The sequence below is a fragment of the Triticum urartu genome, chromosome 1, assembly GCF_003073215.2.
Source record: "Triticum urartu cultivar G1812 chromosome 1, Tu2.1, whole genome shotgun sequence".
In the NCBI taxonomy this organism is placed as follows: domain Eukaryota; kingdom Viridiplantae; phylum Streptophyta; class Magnoliopsida; order Poales; family Poaceae; genus Triticum; species Triticum urartu.
The window spans coordinates 52,449,422-52,469,613 of NC_053022.1; positions in this window are offsets into that span (position 1 = coordinate 52,449,422).

Here is a 20,192-nt window from a genome sequence, read left to right on the forward strand (position 1 = left end):
ATGGGATGTTGTAATGATTGCCTGATTTGCGACATTGCTTTCAATGCGGTTATGCCTCTAAGTCGTGCCTCGACACGTGGGAGCTATAGCCGCATCGAGGGCGTTACAACGAACCGGTACTAAAGGTCCCATTTTCAAACTCCCCCCCCCCCCTGTGGACCGCCTTTTCAGTTTTAGAAAAAACAAAAGAAAATGATGGAAATGTCAAAAAAATAAAATAAAATAAGTTTCCCATGTGATATGTGGTCTAGTTGTTGGGAAAATTTACAAATATGAATTTCGACTTTATTTACAAAATCTCTCTGGAATTTGTAAAATGGGCATAACTTTTGCATACGAACTCGGATTAAAAAGTTTTTTATATGAAAAATCATCTACTCGAAAAGTTACATCCGATGGAGACCGCCTACGGCCTGTTTGCAAATTTGTAGAATCCTTAAATTCCAAAAGGAAAAAAAGTTATGCTCAAATTTCTGTTTTTTTAATTTTCATTAAATCTGGTCAAACTATGGTCAAACTACTTATTCAAGAAGTATTAGTGTTACTAAATAATTATTCAAGAATATTAGTGTTATTAAATAATTATTTCAGCTTTTTTGAATTTTGGTCAAATCTGGTCAAACTATGGTCAAACTGTGGTCAAACAATGGTCAAACTACTTATTCAAGAAATATTAGTGTTACTAAAAAATTATTGTTTTTTAGAACAATAGTTTCAAACTCAAACAGTGAAATGTGTGACTTCATACTCAAGCTAAACTCCTGAGGGTTAATAGGATTGACATCTTACTATTGTCAGGAAAACAACGAGTGCAGACTTGGAAACGAGGGAGAATAGAACCCGGAAGTTAAGCGTGCTCAGGCTGGGGGAGTGGGAGGATGGGTGACCGTCTGGGAAGTTAGATGATTTGGAATGATGAGGGATGATTAGAGATTAAATTGAGCAGTGATGAGGGGTGATTAGAGATTACAGGTTAAAATAATTCAGAAATTTGAAAATAAAAAAAAGTTCAAAAATTCAAAAAAAAATCAGAAAATTTCTTTTAGTACCGGTTGGTGTTACCAACCGGCACTAAAGGTGGACCGGCCACGTGGAGGGCCTTTAGTACCGGTTCTGGATTGAACCGGGACTAAAGGGTCAGTACTATAGGCCCTTTTTCTACCAGTGACTATTGTTACATTTTCTTTATTTACTGTTGAATCTGAAGGAAAGAGACTTGAGATAGAGGGTAGTTTTGGGCTGAGAATATTTCAGATAAAATTTCATTCGCCAAGAGATTCATTCACAAGGAAAACATTCAATCATTACAAAACTTTCGTCCTACACATGGTTTGATGTTATGACTATTATTTCCTTTTATTTTGTGCAACACTGATTGTTTTTTAAAGAGTTGGGAATATGAGCTACTTCATTATTTACATGTACGGTTAGATAATTAAGACCGAATTATTGTGGACATAACCATAGCTTTAACTAGCAATATGGTTATAGTAATTATGTCTATATTAATCCTTCACATTGATCTGCTCTAGCTAATCAATAGGACTGCCTCATGAATCACGGCGGAACAGACGGCGCCGACGAACAGCGGATACCAGGCGCCAACTTTTCTCGCGGCAGGCATCAATCAGTAGGTAGTGGTGTCTTCAATATTTTTTTCCGACCCACATAGGTACATGCCCTAGAAGATCAATCGGATTATTTGCATCATGCGCATGGGCAAAAGCTACGTAAGTACATGCACCTCATAGGTATCTAACTTTTGACTACTTCTATACCTATGAGATGTACGTACAGCTTACAGTATCTAGGTTTTTATGCCATTAATTATTGGATCGATCCATATGTTTTCGACGCCGATAGAACTAATCAGCAAAGAAAAATAAGATCAGATATTGATCAGTGATAGGTGTGTATACCTCAATATAAAGGCCGCATTCGTTTAAGTTTAATACTATGAACGCAAGGCGTTTCAACTTTCATCTTCAAGTTTCAGTTTTGTACAGTATGGCATGTGTGCGTATCTGATTTTTCTCTAGGTACAGATACAAATTCGCCCAAGCATGCATAGCAAAGCTCTGTCTTCTTTTTCAGAACACAAGTATTAAGCAACCACCCAAACAAGCATAGAGAAGAGCGGGAAACTATTGTCGTACTTGAGAAGGATTATGTTTTTCTGATGATTTATTCTTATTCGAGAAAATCATGCATACATGCTTCTATGATACCACTATAGTTACGTTTTCTCTGTTTATTGTTGAATCTGAAGGAAAGACACTTCTGATAGAGGGTAGTTTTGGGCTCAGAATATTTCAGATAAAATGTCATTTGCCAAGAGTTTCATTCACAAGGAAAACATTCAATCATTACAAAACTTTCATCCTACACATGGTTTGATGTTATGACTATTATTTCCTTTTATTTTCTGCAACACTGATTAATTTGTTCAGACTTGGGAATATGAGCTACCTCAGTATTTACATGTACGGTTACATAATTAAGACTGAATTATTGTGGACATAACTATAGCTTTGACTGGCAATATGGTGATAGTAATCTCCTAATCTACATAATCTGATGCTTTATACAGATAAGAAATCTCATATCTTGCCATTTTCATGGTGTTATGTATCACTATAAAGTAAATACAGTAACAAAAACACACACATTGACATTTTATGCTTGCTCTGAAATTCATTTGAACTGTACTGCTTTGTATTTTTGTTTTACCCCACTTCCTACTGTGTATGCAAGATGACACTTTATTTTGTATGTTATCTTTTCTTACCAAGCAAATAAATTTTTCTTCATATATTTTTGCCTCAGTATAATATATGACTCACACCAAGTTTTCTTTCAAAATTTCTGGTGATTTATTTCCCAGTTGATTTCTTAATTGCAGGGAGCACACTGACTAATAAAATCTCTTGGGTATCCTCGCGTGCCAGCTTATTAGTCTAAGCAACTTTTTCTTCGTATTTTGTGATATTCCTCAAGTAATGTATCTTTCTCATTAGTTTGTGTTCTCTGTGGTTACTCAGAACATGTTGGCAATATTTTTTTTTTGTTTAGTGGTTGATTCCAGGATTTGCCCTACTGTAGTTAGTCAAAAAAAGTGGTTGATTCCAGAGGCAGCTAAGTAATTTGGAAGAAAAAATTTACATTGATGGGCCTGGTGCATTGGAATGCCTCACATCAGTTTTGTAAGACCGCCCACTGATGTAATTTCTTACAATTGTTATTTTTGTATCAGAACGATATTTTTCATTCATGGTTTTGGTCTGCTATAGGACTGCAAATATAAGTGGGGTTAAATTATCATTTAGATCTTTATCCTGAGATGTATCATACCGAGGAGCTATTTTCCTAACATGAACTTTCTCCCCATATGACTTACAAGGATGTTCCTTAAGGTTACCATTTCTCTGTGAGCTATGATCATGTCTTTCTTGCAGATTTAGATTCGTGCATTACTACATCTCCCACTAGCACTTGCCCGAGATTAACAATTTGAAGTGTGTAGCTAATTTGATTTCACATACTTTACAAGTGAAGTACTCTTATCCTAAGCATATGGGCCGAAAGATGCAATGGATTTATAATAAACATTGTTATACTTTACAACTTCACTTTCATGAATAATATAGACAATTTTATACTCTAAATGTCATATTGTATAATACGAGTATGTTTTATTTTGTGATGACAATATTCGTCGCTATGTAGTGCCAAAATGATGCATATGCTATGTCATTCCTACTTACTACTTGTCTTATTCTAAGAAGTTGGAGCTCAAAGCTATGGTAGAGTGGTGGTACTTACAGTGTGTCAAATCGAATTCTAATGATTGTAGTATTGTGCACGTGTGGCCATTCATACATTTGATTTTGTTTGCATGCTTACACCAAAACATGTGACATAGCAATGTATATTACAATAATTACCTTCTTTGTTCTCTCAGATCTACTCCCTCCGTCCCATAATATAAGAACGTTTTTGACACTACACTTTAGTTGCATATTAGAAAATATCATAAAGTTATCTACACAAAGAAGAATCACTTGAATATGTTGCGCAGAACGTGTGTGCTACTATTTTCGACTTACTAACAAGGTCTCATACAATATTATGATTCCCTAGCAACCATTAGAATTTAGCATTGGTTTACTAGGCACCGTCCAGGATTTGCTTCAGAATAAAAAAACAAAAAACCTACAGAAATAGGAAGAAATAAGATACATCCTCACATAATATGTCTACTTATATAGAAATTAAGTTCTACATATTAATATGTTGCTCGCGCAAGTCGAATCATCATAAAAGAATATATAGTACAAAATGCAAGAAGCAGACAAATGATAAATGGGTAACATATATATCGATGATACTATCAAACATACCTAAGAAAAAATATGTTCGCGAAAGGTTTATATAGTCGAAAATGACATCACATTTTGTCACAATTTTTGTTATGCAAATCAAATAATAATTTCCATTATTAAACTATATAAAGTACTAGCCCGCGCATCGAGCGGGCCACTTTGCTAGTTCTTATAACAGCAACATATATGGATATTGTCATATGATTTCTTATGCTCAAGTAATAATCTTATTCACAATGCAAAGTATGAATCAGAATCTTCATTGAGAACTAACAAACTATAATCTTAGTCACTGAGGCAATTGCAGTTTATCATAACATCAGAAAGAATCTATGTAAGAGCTTTTCAGCAAGTCCACAAACTCAACTATAATTTAGTCTTTCATAATTGCTAACACTCACACAATACTTGTGATTACGGAGTTTTAATCGGATACAGAGAAAGATAGGGGCTTATAGTTTCGCCTCGCAACCTTTTACCTCAAGGGTAATGTCAACAATAATAGTTCATGCTAACTTACATCTAATTGCATATATATATATATATATCAGAATCTTTCCAACACAAGGTGCTTGCCAAAGGATAAAATGTAAAAAGGAAAGATGAAGATCACCATGACTATTGCATAAGGGTAAGACGTAAAAGTAAAAGATATGCTCTTCGCAGAGGGAAGCAGAGGTTGTCATGCGCTTTCATGGTCGGATGCACGAAATCTTAATGCAAAAGAACGTCACTTTATATTGCCACTTGTGATATGGACCTTTATTATGCAGCCCGTCGCTTTTATTTCTTCCACATCACAAGATCGTATAAAGCTTATTTTCTCCATACTAATAAATCGTACATATTCAGAGAGCAATTTTTATTGCTTTCACCGATGACAACTTACTTGAAGGATCTTACTCAATCCATAGGTAGATATGGTGGACTCTTATGATAAAACTGGGTTTAAGGATATTGGAAGCACAAGTAGTATCTCTACTTGGTGCAAAGAATTGGTTAGCATGAGGGAGAAAGGCAATCTCAACATGTTGGATGATCCATGACAATATACTTTATTTCAGATATAAGAAAACATAACCTATTACGTTGTCTTCCTTGTCCAACATCAACTCTTTAGCATGTCATATTTTAATGAGTGCTCACAATCATAAAAGATGTCCAAGATAGTATATTTATATGTGAAACCTCTCTTTCTTTATTACTTCCTATTAATTGCAACGATGACCAAAGCTATGTTTCTCAAATCTCAACAACTTTTAATCATCATACTCTTTCTATGTGAAGTTATTACTCTCCATAAGATCAATATGATCTCTTTATTTCTTTTTATTCTTTCTCTATTCTTTTATTCCCTCAAGATCATGGCAAAATAATCAAGCCCTTGACTCAACACTAATCTTTATTATATATAGCTCACGGACTTGATTACATAGAGGGATCATAAAGCAAAACTCAAAACTAAATCATACTAAAACTTTATTCTACTAGATCAAGATATTACTAAAAGGATCGAACTAAGAAAACGGTAAAGATAGGAGTGTGATGGCGATACTATACCGGGGCACCTCCCCCAAGCTTGGCAGTTGCCAAGGGGAGTGCCCATATCCATGTGATTATATCTCCTTTGCTGGTGAAGAAGATGGTGTTGATGATGGGTAGTCGCACATCGAGCGTAAGAGATCCTCCAACTTGTGGATAATGCCCTTGAGTGCGATGATATGCTCCTTCAACAAAATATGTTCACGTGTGAGGGTATATGAGCTAACTCAATCATCTTGAAAGCTTCGATCTCGGCTAGGGTAAGAAGATTGTGATAAAGTTGAAGGATGTCTTCTGTTGCCGGAACTTGATCCTCCGTGGCCTTCTTGATCCCTTCATCCTTGTTGATCTCCATGGGTTCTTCCCTCTTCAGCTCTATCTTCATTAGCCAAGCATCGTTGTCACCATTGTTGGGGGAGGGGGACGACATGATGCCTGGCCTTGACAACCCTGACAGAAAACAGCTCGAAACAAGAACAGGGGATAATTGCGTGGTACGGTGGTCAAAATCTTCGGGAGATTATATAATGAATTTTTACCGACCGAAAGAAGTATCGTGCAAGAAAATGGAGTTCGGAGAGCACACGAGGTGCCCACGAGGCAGGGGGCGTGCCCAGGGGGGTAGGGCGCCCCTCCCACCCTCGTGGAAGCCTCGTGTCCTTCCCGGACTACTTCTTATTTTCCAATTTTCTTAAATATTCCAAAACGGAGAAAAATTGCCACTAGAACTGTTTTGGAGTCGGTTTACTTACCATACCACATACCTATTCCTTTTAGGAGTCTGAAACGTTCTGGAAAGTGTCCCTTATGTATTCCTCCGGGGTTACGGTTTCAATAATATTAGTTTCAACATTTATAGGATTACTTGAGATATAATGTTTGATTCTTTGACCGTTCACCACCTTCGGATTTGTGCCTTCAAAGTTGTTGATTTTTACGGCACCAGAACGATAGACCTCCTCGATAACATAAGGACCTTCCCATTTAGAGAGAAGTTTTCCTGCAAAACACTTAAAAGAGAGTTGAATAGTAACACATAATCACCTACATTAAACTCACGCTTTTGTATCCTTTTGTCATGCCACCTTTTAACTTTTTCTTTAAACAATTTTGCATTCTCATAGGCCTGGGTTCTCCATTCATCTAGTGAGCTAATGTCAAATAGCCTCTTCTCACTGGCAAGTTTGAAATCATAGTTGAGCTCTTTAATGGCCCAATATGCCTTATGTTCTAATTCAAGAGGTAAGTGACATGCTTTTCCATAAACCATTTTATACGGAGACATACCCATAGGATTTTTATATGCAGTTCTATAGGTCCATAACGCATCATCAAGTTTCTTGGACCAATTCTTTCTAGATCTATTAACAGTCTTTTGCAAAATTAAATTGAGCTCTCTATTACTCAATTCTACTTGACCACTAGACTGTGGGTGATATGGAGATGCAATTCTATGATTAACATCATACTTAGCAAGCATTTTACGAAAGGCACCAAGAATAAAATGTGAACCACCATCAGTCATTAAATATCTAGGGACTCCAAACCTCAGAAAAATAACTTCTTTAAGCATCTTAATAGAAGTGTTATGATCAGCACTACTAGTTGGAATAGCTTATACCCACTTAGTAACGTAATCAACAACAACTAAAATATGTTTATACCCATTAGAGGAAGAAAAAGGTCCCATGTAATCAAAGCCCCAAACATCAAATGGTTCAATAACAAGTGAATAATTCATAGGCATTTATTGACGTCTACTAATATTACCAATTCTTTGACATTCATCAGAAGATAAGACAAACTTACAGGCATCCTTGAAGAGAGTTAGGCCAATAAAAACCGGATTGCAATACCTTATGCGCAGTTCTATCTCCAGCATGGTGTCCTCCATAAGCTTCGGAGTGACACTTGCGTATGATCTGTTCCTGTTCATGCTCAGGTACACAACGTCTAATAACACCATCTACTCCTTCTTTATAAAGATGTGGGTCATCCCAAAAGTAAAGTCTAAAATCATAGAAAAACTTCTTGTTTTGCTGGTATGTGAAACTAGGTGGTATAAATTTAGCAACAATATAATTAGCATAATCAGCATACCATGGAGCAGTACGAGAAGCATTTATGACATTTAGTTGTTCATCAGGAAAGCTATCATCAATAGGTAGTGGGTCATCAAGAACATTCTCTAACCTAGACAAGTTGTCTGCAACGGGGTTCTCAGCTCCCTTTCTATCAATAATATGCAAATCAAATTCTTGTTGCAAGAGAACCCATCTAATAAGTCTAGGTTTAGTATCTTTCTTTTCAATAAGATATTTAATAGGAGCATGATGTGTGTGAATAGTTACTTTAGAATCAACAATATAAGGTCTGAACTTATCACAAGCAAATACAACTGCTAAAAATTCTTTTTCAGTGGTAGCATAATTTCTCTGAGCATTGTCTAGAGTTTTACTAGCATATTGAATAACATTTAATTTCTCAACAACTCTTTTTCCTAGAACAACACCTACAGCATAATCACTAGCATCGCATATAATTTCAAAGGGTAGATTTCCAATCAGGTGGCTGAACGATAGGTGCAGAAATCGATGCTTTCTTAAGTATTTCAAATGCTTCTACACAATCATCATCAAAGACAAAAGGAATATCTTTTTGTAATAGTTTAGTCAGAGGCCGAGAAAATTTTGAGAAGTCCTTAATGAACCTCCTATAAAAACTGGCATGACCAAGGAAACTTCTTATACCTTTGTTGTCCTTTGGACATGGCATTTCTTCAATAGCATCAACTTTAGCTTTATCAACTTCAATACCTCTTTCAGAAATTTTATGCCCCAAGACAATACCTTCATTAACCATAAAGTGGCACTTCTCCCAAATCATGACAAGGTTAGTTTCTTCACATCTGTGCAAAACTCGATCAAGGTTGCTTAAGCAATCATCAAAGGAGGATCCATAGACGGAGAAATCGTCCATGAAAACCTCACAAATGTTTTCACAAAAATCAGAGAATATAGCCATCATGCATCTTTGAAAGGTAGCAGGTGCATTACATAAACCAAAATGCATACGTCTATAAGGAATAGTACCGAAAGGGCAAGTAAAAGTGGTCTTTGCTTGATCATCAGCTGACACAGGTATTTGACAGAAACCAGAATAACCATCTAGAAAGCAAAAATGTGTATGTTTGGATAATCTTTCTAGCATTTGATCAATGAATGGCAAGGGGTAATGATCTTTTGTAGTAGCTTTATTTAATTTGCGGAAATCGATTACCATCATATAATCTGTAATAATCCCTTCTTAGGGACACAACGGATAGGACTTACCCACTGACTATCAGCAACGGGATAAATTATACCTGCCTCAAGGAGCTTTAATATTTCCTTTCTTACCACTTATTTCATCTTAGGATTCAGCCGTCGTTGGTGATCAATAACTGGTTTGGCGTCTTTCTCCAAGTTTATTTTGTGTTGACATAGAGTACGACTAATGCCCTTAAGATCATCAAGAGTATATCCAATAGCAGCACGGTGCTTCTTCAGAGTTTTCAATAATTTTTCTTCCTCCTTCTCTGAAAGGTTAGCACTAATAATAACAGGATATATCTTCTTTTCATCAAGATAAGCATATTTAAGAGTATAAGGCAATGGTTTAAGCTCAACCACGGGATCACCCTTGGGTGGAGGAGGATCCCCTAGGATTTCAACAGGCAAGTTGTGTTTCAGAACATGTCCCTGTTTAAAGAATACTTCATCTATTTCCCTTCTTTGATTCATAAACATATCATGCTCATGGTCTAGCAAATATTGTTCTAAAGGATCACTAGGAGGCACGACAATAGAAGCAAGACCAATAATTTCATCCTTACTATGCAATTCCTCATCACGAGGTTGTCTACGAAATTTAGAGAAATTAAACTCATGAGACATATCATCCAAACCAATAGTAACAACATCCTTTTCGCAGTCTATCTTAGCGTTGACAGTATTCAAGAAGGGTCTACCAAATATAATGGGACAAAAGCTATCTTGTGGGGAACCAAGAACAAGAAAATCAGCAGGATATTTAGCTTTCCCACACAAGACTTCAACATCTCTAACAATCCCAATTGGTGAAATAGTATCTCTATTGGCAACCTTAATGGTGACATCAATTTCTTCTAACTCCGCGGGTGCAATATCATGCGTAATTTCTTTGTATAAAGAGATAGGTATTGCACTAGCACTAGCACCCATATCACACAAGCCATGATAACAATGATCTCCTTTTTTAACAGTAATAATAGGCATGCCTACCACAGGTATATGTTTATCTTTAGCACCAGGTTTAACAATTCTAGTTGTTTCCTCACAGAAATAAATAACATGCCCATCAATATTATCAGCCAAGATATCTTTAACAATAGCAATATTAGGTAAAACTTTAACTTTCTCAGGGGGTGTATAAGTTCTAATATTACTTTTACGAACCACAGTTGAAGCTTTAGCATGATCCTTTATTCTAACAGGGAAAGGTTGTTTCTCAACATAAGCAGTAGGAACAATAGGATCACTATAAGTGATAGTCTTTTCTTCAACTTTAATAGGTTCAACAACTTTTACTTCTATGGGAGGATGATATTTAAACCACTTCTCCTTAGGGAGATCAACATAAGCTGCAAAAGATTCACAAAAAGAAGCTACTATCTCAGAGTCAAGTCCATATTTAGTGCTAAATTTACAGAAAACATTGGTATCCATAAAAGATTTAACACAATCAAACTTAGGTGTTATACCCGACTCCTTACCTTTGCCGAGATCCCAATCTTCATAGTTGCGGTTAATTATTTCCAATAAATCCCATTTGAATTCAATAGTCTTCATCATAAAAGAACCAATACAAGAAGTATCGAGCATGGAGCGATTGTTGTCAGAAAGCCGAGAATAAATTTTTTTGAATAATCATTTCTCTTGAAAGCACATGATTGGGGCATGAATATAACATTGACTTAAGCCTCCCCCAAGCTTGAGCGATGCTTTCTCCTTCGCGAGGCCAGAAATTATATATATAATTACGATCACGATGAACAAGATAGGATAAAACTTCTGACGAAATTCCAATTTCAGTCGCTTGTAGTCCCGTGATCCCATATCATCACATAGCCTATACCATGTCAATGCATCTCCCTTCAAAGAAAAGGGAAGACCTTCTTCTTTATAACATCATCGGGCATACCTGCAAGCTTAAATAATCCACAAACTTCATCCACATACATTAAGTGTAAATCGGGATGCAATGTTCCATCTCTTGCAAAAGGATTAGCTAGTAGTTTCTCTGTCATACCCGAAGGAATTTAAAAGTAAATATTTTCAATAGGTTCAGTAGGTTGAGGAGCAACTATTTTCTCTACCGGTCGGGGTGAAGATACCTCGAACATGCCCCTCAAAGGATTACTTCCCATAGTAACAAGTGACAGTAAATTTCAGCACACTATATAACTTTTTCCTTACCAAGTTCCACCTACCAAAGACGCTTCACTCCCCGGCAATGGCGCAGAAAAGAGCCTTGATGACCCACAAGTATAGGGGATCTATCGTAGTCCTTTCGATAAGTAAGAGTGTTGAACCCAACGAGGAGCAGAAGGAAATGATAAGCGGTTTTCAGCAAGGTATTCTCTGCAAGCACTGAAATTATCGGTAACAGATAGTTTTGTGATAAGGTAATTTGTAACGGGTAACAAGTGTAAATTAAGTGCAGCAAGATGGCCCAATCCTTTTTGTAGCAAAGGACAAGCCTGGAAAAACTCTTATATAGAGAAAAGCGCTCCCGAGGACACATGTGAATTATCTTTAAGCTAGTTTTCATAACGTTCATATGATTCGCGTTCGGTACTTTGATAATTTGATATGTGGGTGGGCTGGTGCTTGGGAGTTGTCCTTACTTGGACAAGCATCCCAATTATGATTAACTCCTATCGCAAGCATCCGCAACTACAAAAGAAGTATTAAGGTAAACCTAACCATAGCATGAAACATATGGATCCAAATCAGCCCCTTACGACGCAACGCATAAACTAGGGATTAAGCTTCTGTCACTCTAGCAACCCATCATCAACTTATTACTTCCCAATGCCTTTCTCTAGGCCCAAACAATGGTGAAGTGTCATGTAGTCGACGTTCACATAACACCACTAGAGGAGAGACAACATACATCACATCAAAATATCAAACGGATACCAAATTCACATGACTACTAATAGCAAGACTTCTCCCATGTCCTCAGGAACAAACGTAACTACTCACAAATCATATTCATGTTCATAATCAGAGGGGTATTAATATGCATAATGGATCCGAACATATGATCTTCCACCAAATAAACCAACTAGCATTAACTACAAGGAGTAATCAACACTGCTAGCAACCAACAGGTACTAATCTGAGGCTTTGGGACAAAGATTGTATACAAGAGATGAACTAGGGTTTCAGAGGAGATGGTGCTGGTGAAGATGTTGATGGAGATTGGCCCCCTCCCGATGATAGGAGTGTTGGTGATGATGATGGTGATGATTTCCCCCTCCGGGAGGGAAGTTACCCTGGCAGAACAGCTCTGCCAGAGCCCTAGATTGGTTCCGCCAAGGTTCCGCCTCGTGGCGGCGGAGTTTCGTCCCGAAAGCTTGCTTATGATTTTTTCTCTGACGAAAGACTTCATATAGCAGAAGATGGGCACCGGAGGGCCACCAGGGGGGCCACAAGGCAGGGGGCGCGCCCAGGGGGTAGGGCGCACCTCCCACCCTCGTGGCCAGGGTGTGGCCCCCTCTGGTATTTTCTTCGTCCAATATTTTTTATTAATTCCAAAAATGACTTCTGTGAAGTTTCAGGACTTTTGGAGCTGTGCAGAATAGGTCTATAATATTTGCTCCTTTTCCAGCCCAGAATTCCAGCTGCCGGCATTCTCCCTCTTCATGTAAACCTTGTAAAATAAGAGAGAATAGGCATAAGTATTGTGACATAACGTGTAATAACAGCACATAATGAAATAAATATGAATATAAAAGCATGATGCAAAATGGACGTATCACTGACATGCCTATCTTGATCCGCAGTGCTCAAGCGCCATGCGCCAAAGGTCTGCTCAACACTAGCGATGACGCGCATCGCAGCGTCGTCCATCGCGTTGCCGGGGAGCGCCTCGGCCTCGACGGGCCGTTGCGCCTGCTCGTTTTCCTCGTCGACGAGGTTGATAGTAGAGGCGGCGCTTTGGTGGCTTTGCGTGCTTGGAAAAGTTGGATGTGCTACAGGCTACGCTTGTCGCCTCCGTGCGTCGCGCGCCCCCTATGCGCAATATAGCAAGGTGGCGGGAAACAGGTGAGGAAATGGCGGGAAACGGTGGCTTGTTCATAAAACACCATCAATTAATGGAAACTTAGCATCAAGCTAGCACAAGAAGTAGATGATGATCAGATGAACACGGACCACACTAGGGATCTTGTCGGTGATGAATTCATTAATCCCAAACGGTTGAATACTAGCAAGCGTTTGCCCACAACACACACGGCCTATTCCATAACAAATAGGTCGGATGGATCAATTATATGCCACGTATCGCACATTTTCAAAAAGTAATGTGGTAGACCTTCTTTAACATGTGTTAAACATAAAATAAATAAAAAACAAGGCCCTCGAGGTTAAATTAGCTGAGGGAATGGGGCATTTTGGTCAATCCCATCACATAATTTAACATCGACACAATTTCCCATCCAGTCACCCATCCGATGACTACTCCAGCCTGAGCACCACTTAACTTGATAGTTTTCTTACATGAGCTATTGGTGGAACAGCTTGTCCTTGCTGATAGGAATGCCTCTTCGCATCCTTATGGCGTATCTGGATGACCTCTCATCCCACAACGGCCAATAGATGTTGTGTAGACAGAGCATATCACATACGTCTTATTAGAAGCAATTGTCTGTGTTCTTATCGGACTTCGCACACATTTCTGATTACAGACCTGTTTGCTGCGTATCACACACATCTTGTTATATTGAACCATTTCTGTTCTCCTGCCTAGTCACAAACAGCTCACCCGAGTGAACCGTATGCTATACATCACACACACCTTGATCAGGCTGTCCGTTTCTTTTGTGTTGCCTAATCACAAACAGTTCATCCGAGTGAACCGTATGTTGTACATCGCACAAACCTTCATCTGGCTGCCCGTTTCTTTTGTTCCTCCTCATTGCAAATAGTTAGTTGAACTGAATCGTATGCCCTTCATCGCACATGCAACTAAAACTTGAACCGTGTTTGATGCATCCATCATCGCAAACGTTTTATACATTTCTGACGGTTTTCCTACACCACCGTTTGCGATCATTGCATCGCACACAGTTTCTCGAAGGGTCTCTGATCGTAGTGTCGCGTTAGCAACATCCTGCAGTAGTGTCTTAGTAACAAATATCTTCCCTTCAGATCCGTGATAGAAGGTGTACCCAACAGTCTCCTTTGGGTATCCTATGAAGATACATTTCTCCAATTTGGGTTCGAGCTTATCAGGTTGAAGCTTTTTCACATAAGCATCGCAGCCCCAAACTTTAAGAAACGACAACTTTGGTTTCTTGCCAAACCACAGTTCATAAGGGGTCATCTCAACGGATTTTGATGGTGCCCTATTTAAAGTGAATGCAGCTGTCTCTAAAGCATAACCCCAAAACGATAGTGGTAAATCAGTAAGAGACATCATAGATCGCACCATATCCAATAAACTACGGTTACAACGTTCGGACACACCATTTCGCTGTGGTGTTCCCGGTGGCGTAAGTTGTGAAACTATTCCACATTGTTTCAAATGAAGACCAAACTCGTAACTCAAATATTCTCCTCCACGATCAGATCGTAGAAACTTTATTTTCTTGTTACGATGATTTCCCACTTCACTCTGAAATTCTTTGAACTTTTCAAATGTTTCAAACTTATGCTTCATTAAGTAGATATAACCATATTTGCTCAAATCATCTGTGAAGGTAAGAAAATAACGATACCTTCCATGAGCCTCAACACTCATTGGACCACATACATCGGTATGTATTATTTGCAATAAGTCAGTGGCTCGTTCCATTGTTCCGGAGAACGGAGTTTTTTTTCATCTTGCCTATGAGGCATGGTTCGCAAGCACCATGTGATTCATAATCAAGTGATTCCAAAATCCCATCAGCATGGAGTTTCTTCATGAGCTTTATACCGATATGACCTAAACGGCAGTGCCACAAATAAGTGGCACTATCATTATGAACTTTACATCTTTTGGCTTCAATATTATGAACATGTGTATCATCACGATCGAGATTCAATAAAAATAGACCACTCAGCAAGGGTGCATGACCATAAAAGATATTACTCATATAAATAGAACAACCATTATTCTTTGATTTAAATGAATAACCGTCTCGCGTCAAACAAGATCCAGATATAATCTTCATGCTCAACACTGGCACCAAATAACAATTAGTTTGGTCTAAAACTAACCCTGAAGGTAGATGTAGAGGTAGCGTACCGACGGCGATCACATCGACCTTGGAACCATTTCCCACGCGCATCGTCACCTCGTCCTTAGCCAATCTTCGTTTAATCTGTAGCCCTTGTTTCGAGTTGCAAATATGAGCAACAGAACCAGTATCAAATACCCAGGCGCTACTACGAGCATTAGTAAGGTACACATCAATAACATGTATATCAAATATACCTTTCACTTTGCCATCCTTCTTATCCGCCAAATACTTGGGGCAGTTCCGCTTCTATTGACCAATCCCTTTGTAGGAGAACACTAGTAGAAAAAGGGTCAAACGTGAAGCACATTAGTGCCGGTTTGTATTTGAGCCGGTACTAATGGTACCATTAGTGCCGGTTCGAACGGATTTGCATTAATGCCGGTTCGTGTTGAACCTTTAGTACCGGTTCGTGGCACGAACCGGCACTAAAGGGGTGGTGGCAGGCTGGCGTCAGGCTGGGGCCCCACGATCACCTTTAGTACCGGTTCGTGGCACGAACCGGTACTAAAGGTCTAACCTTTAGTACCGGTTCGTGCCACGAACCGGTACTAAAGGGGTCTAACCTATAGAACCGGTTCGTGCCACGAACCGGTACTAAAGGTCCCATTTTCAAACTCTACCCCCCCCCCCCCCCCCCCCCCCCCCCCGTGGATCGCCTTTTCAGTTTTAAAAAAAATAAAAGAAAATAATGGAAATGTCAAAAAAATAAAGAAAATAAGTTTCTCATGTGATATGTGGTCTAGGTGTTGGGAAAATTTGCAAATGTGAATTTTGACTTTATTTGCAAAATCTCTCTGAAATTTGTAAAAATGGGCATAACTTTTGCATACTAACTCGGATGAAAAAGTTTTTTATATGAAAAATCATCTACTCGAAAAGTTACATCCGAATTTAACCGGGGGAACCTCGTTAAACATTTGCAAAATCCTCAAAAACCTAATAGAAAAAAAGTTACGGGGCTTTTAAGATCTAGAGTGGAAAAAATTGAAAAATATTCAAACAGTGGGCAAACTGTGGTCAAACAATGGTCAAACTAATTATTCTAGAATATTAGTGTTACTAAATAATTATTTTAGTTATTTCAATTTTGGTCAAATGTGGTCAAACTGTGGTCAAACAATGGTCAAACTAATTATTCAAGAAATATTAGTGTTACTAAATAATTATTGTTTTTAAAACAATAGTTTCAAACTCAAACAGTGAAATGTGTCACTTCATGCTCAAGCAAAATTCCTGAAGGTTAATAGGATTGACATCTTACTATTGTCAGGAAAACAACAAGTGCAGACTTGGAAACGAAGGAGAATAGAACCTGAAAGTTAAGCGTGCTCGGGCTGGAGTAGTGAGAGGGATGGGTGACCGGTCGGGAAGTTAGATGATTTGGAATGAGTGATCCACACTTGAGCAGTTAAGAGAGGTGATTACAGACTAAATCATCAAATAATTCAGAAAAAATAAAAATAAAAAAAACAAAAAAAATTTCCAAAATTTTCAAAAAAAAATTTAAAAAAAAACCTTTAGTACCGGTTGGTAACACCAACCGGTACTAAAGGTCCCCCGTACCAGGGCGCGAGCTCACGCCACGTGGTGGCACTTTAGCGCCGGTTCGTGCCGAACCGGTACTAAGGGGGGGGGCCTTTAGTGCCGAAACTTTAGTGCCGGTTCCATAACCGGCACTAAAGGCCCTTGCAAACCGGTACTAATGGTCCGTTTTCTACTAGTGGAAGCACTCAGTCTCAGGCTTAGGTCCAGGCTTGGGCTTCTTCACTTGACCAGCAACTTGCTTGCCTTTCTTTTTGAAGTTCCCTTCTTCCCTTTGCCCCTTTTCTTGAAACTAGTGGTCTTGTTAACCATCAACACTTGATGCTCCTTCTTGATTTCTACCTCCGCAACCTTTAGCATTGCGAAGAGCTCGGGAATTTTCTTGGGCATCCCTTGCATATTATAGTTCATCATGAAGCTTTTGTAGCTTGGTGGCAGTGATTGAAGAACTCTGTCAATGACACTATATATCATCAGGAAGATTAACTCCTAGTTGAGTCAAGTGGTTGTGGTACCTAGACATTCTGAGTATATGTTCACTGACAGAACTATTCTCCTCCATCTTGCAGCTATAGAACTTATTGGAGACTTCATATCTCTCAATCCGGGCATTTGCTTGAAATATTAACTTCAACTCCTGGAACATCTCATATGCTCCATGACGTTCAAAACTTCGTTGAAGTCCCGGTTCTAAGCCGTAAAGCATGGCACACTGAACTATCGAGTGGTCATAAGCTTTGCTCTGCTAGACGTTCTTAACGTCATCAGTAGCGTCTGCAGCAGGCCTAGCACCTAGCGGTGCCTCCAAGATGTAATTATTCTATGCAGCAATGAGGATAATCCTCATGTAACGGACCGAGTCTTTGTAGTTGCTGCCATCATCTTTCAACTTAGCTTTCTCTAGGAACGCATTAAAATTCAAAGGAACTGTAGCACGGGTCATTGATCGACAGTAACATAGACATTTAAAATAACTATCAGGACTAAGTTCATGATAAATTAAATTTCAATTAATCATATTACTTAAGAACTCCCACTTAGATAGACATCCCTCTAGTCATCTAAATGATCACGTGATCCTAATCAACTAAACCATGTCCGATCATCACGTGAGATGGATTAGCTTTCAATGGTGAACATCACTATGTTGATCATATCTACTATATGATTCACGCTCGACCTTTCGGTCTCAGTGTTCCGAGGCCATATCTGCATATGCTAGGCTCGTCAAGTTTAACCCGAGTATTCTGCGTGTGCAAAACTGGCTTGCACCCATTGTATGTGACCGTAGAGCTTATCACACCCGATGTTCACGTGGTGTCTCGGCACAACGAACTGTAGCAACGGTGCATACTCAGGGAGAACACTTATACCTTGAAATTTAGTAAGGGGTCATCTTATAATGCTACCGCCGTACTAAGCAAAATAAGATGCATAAAAGAGAAACATCACATGCAATCATAATATGTGACATGATATGGCCATCATCATCTTGTGCTCATGGTCTCCATCACCAAAGCATCGTCATGATCTCCATCGTCACCAGCGCGACACCTTGATCTTCATCGTAGCATCATTTTCATCTCGCCAACTATTGCTTCTACGGCTATCGCTACCGCTTAGTGATAAAGTAAAACAATTACATGGCGGCTGCATTGCATAGAATAAATTGACAACCATATGGCTCCTGCTAGTTGCCGATAACTCTGTTACAAAACATGATCATCTCATACAACAAACTATATCACATCATGTCTTGACCATATCACATCACAGCAAGCGCTGCAAAAACAAGTTAGACGTCCTCTACTTTGTTGTTGCAAGTTTTTACGTGGCTGCTACGGGCTTCTAGCAAAAACCGTTCTTACCTACGCATCAAAACCACAACAATTTTTCATCAAGTGTGCTATTTTCGATTCAACTAAAGTTGGAGAAACAGACACCCGCTAGCCACCTGTGTGTGGAGCACATCGGTAGAACCAATCTCACGAACGCGTTCATGTAATGTCGGTCCGGGCCGCTTCATCCAACAATACCGCCGAATCAAACTAAGACGTTGCTGGTAAGCAGTATGACTATTATCGCCCACAACTCTTTGTGTTCTACTCGTGCATATAACATCTACGCATAAACCTGGCTCTTATACCACTGTTGGGGAATGTAGTAATTTAAAAAAAAAATCCTACGATCACGCAAGATCTATCTAGGAGATACATACCAACGAGAGGGGAGAGTGTGTCCATGTACCCTCGTAGACCGAAAGCGAAAGCGTTTAGTAACGCGGTTGATGTAGTCGAACATCTTTGTGATCCAACCGTGCCAAGAACCAAACGTACGGCACCTCCGTGTTCAGCACACGTTCATCTCGATGACGTCCCTCTTACTCTTGATCCAGTTGAGGCCGAGGGAGAGTTCCGTCAGCACGATGGCGTGGCGACGGTGATGATGATGTTACTAGCGCAGGGCTTCGCCTAAGCACTACGACAATATGATCGAGGTGTGTAACTGTGGAGGGGAGGCACCGCACACGGCTAAAAGATCAACTTGTGTGTTCTAGGGTGCCCCCCTGCCCCCGTATATAAAGGAGGGACGGGGAGGTCGGACGGCCCTTGCTAGGCGCGCTGGGAGAGGGGAGTCCTACTAGGACTCCAAGTCCTGGTAGGATTCCAGCTAAAGGAGAGGGGGGAAAGGAAGGGAGAGGGGGGTCGTGCCCCCAACCCCTTTTCCAATTCGGACTGGGCTTGGGGGGGGGGCGCCACCTCCTGGCCGCTGCCTCCTCTTCCCACTAAGGCCCATCAACTCCCGGGGGGTTTCGGTAACCTCCCGGTACTCTGGAAAATACCCGAGCTTCTCCGGAATTATTCTGATGTCTGAATATAGCCTTCCAATATATCAATCTTTATGTCTCGAACATTTCGAGACTCCTCGTTATGTCTGTGATCTCATCCGGGACTCCGAAAAAATTCGGTCATCAAAACACATAACTCATAATACAAATCGTCATCGAACGTTAAGCATGCGGACCCTATGGGTTCGAGAACTATGTAGACATGACCGAAAAATATCTCCAGTCAATAACCAATAGCGGAACCTGGATGCTCATATTGGCTCCTATATTCTATGAAGATCTTTATCAGTCAAACCGCACAACAACATTCGTCATTCCCTTTGTCATCGGCATGTTACTTCCCTGA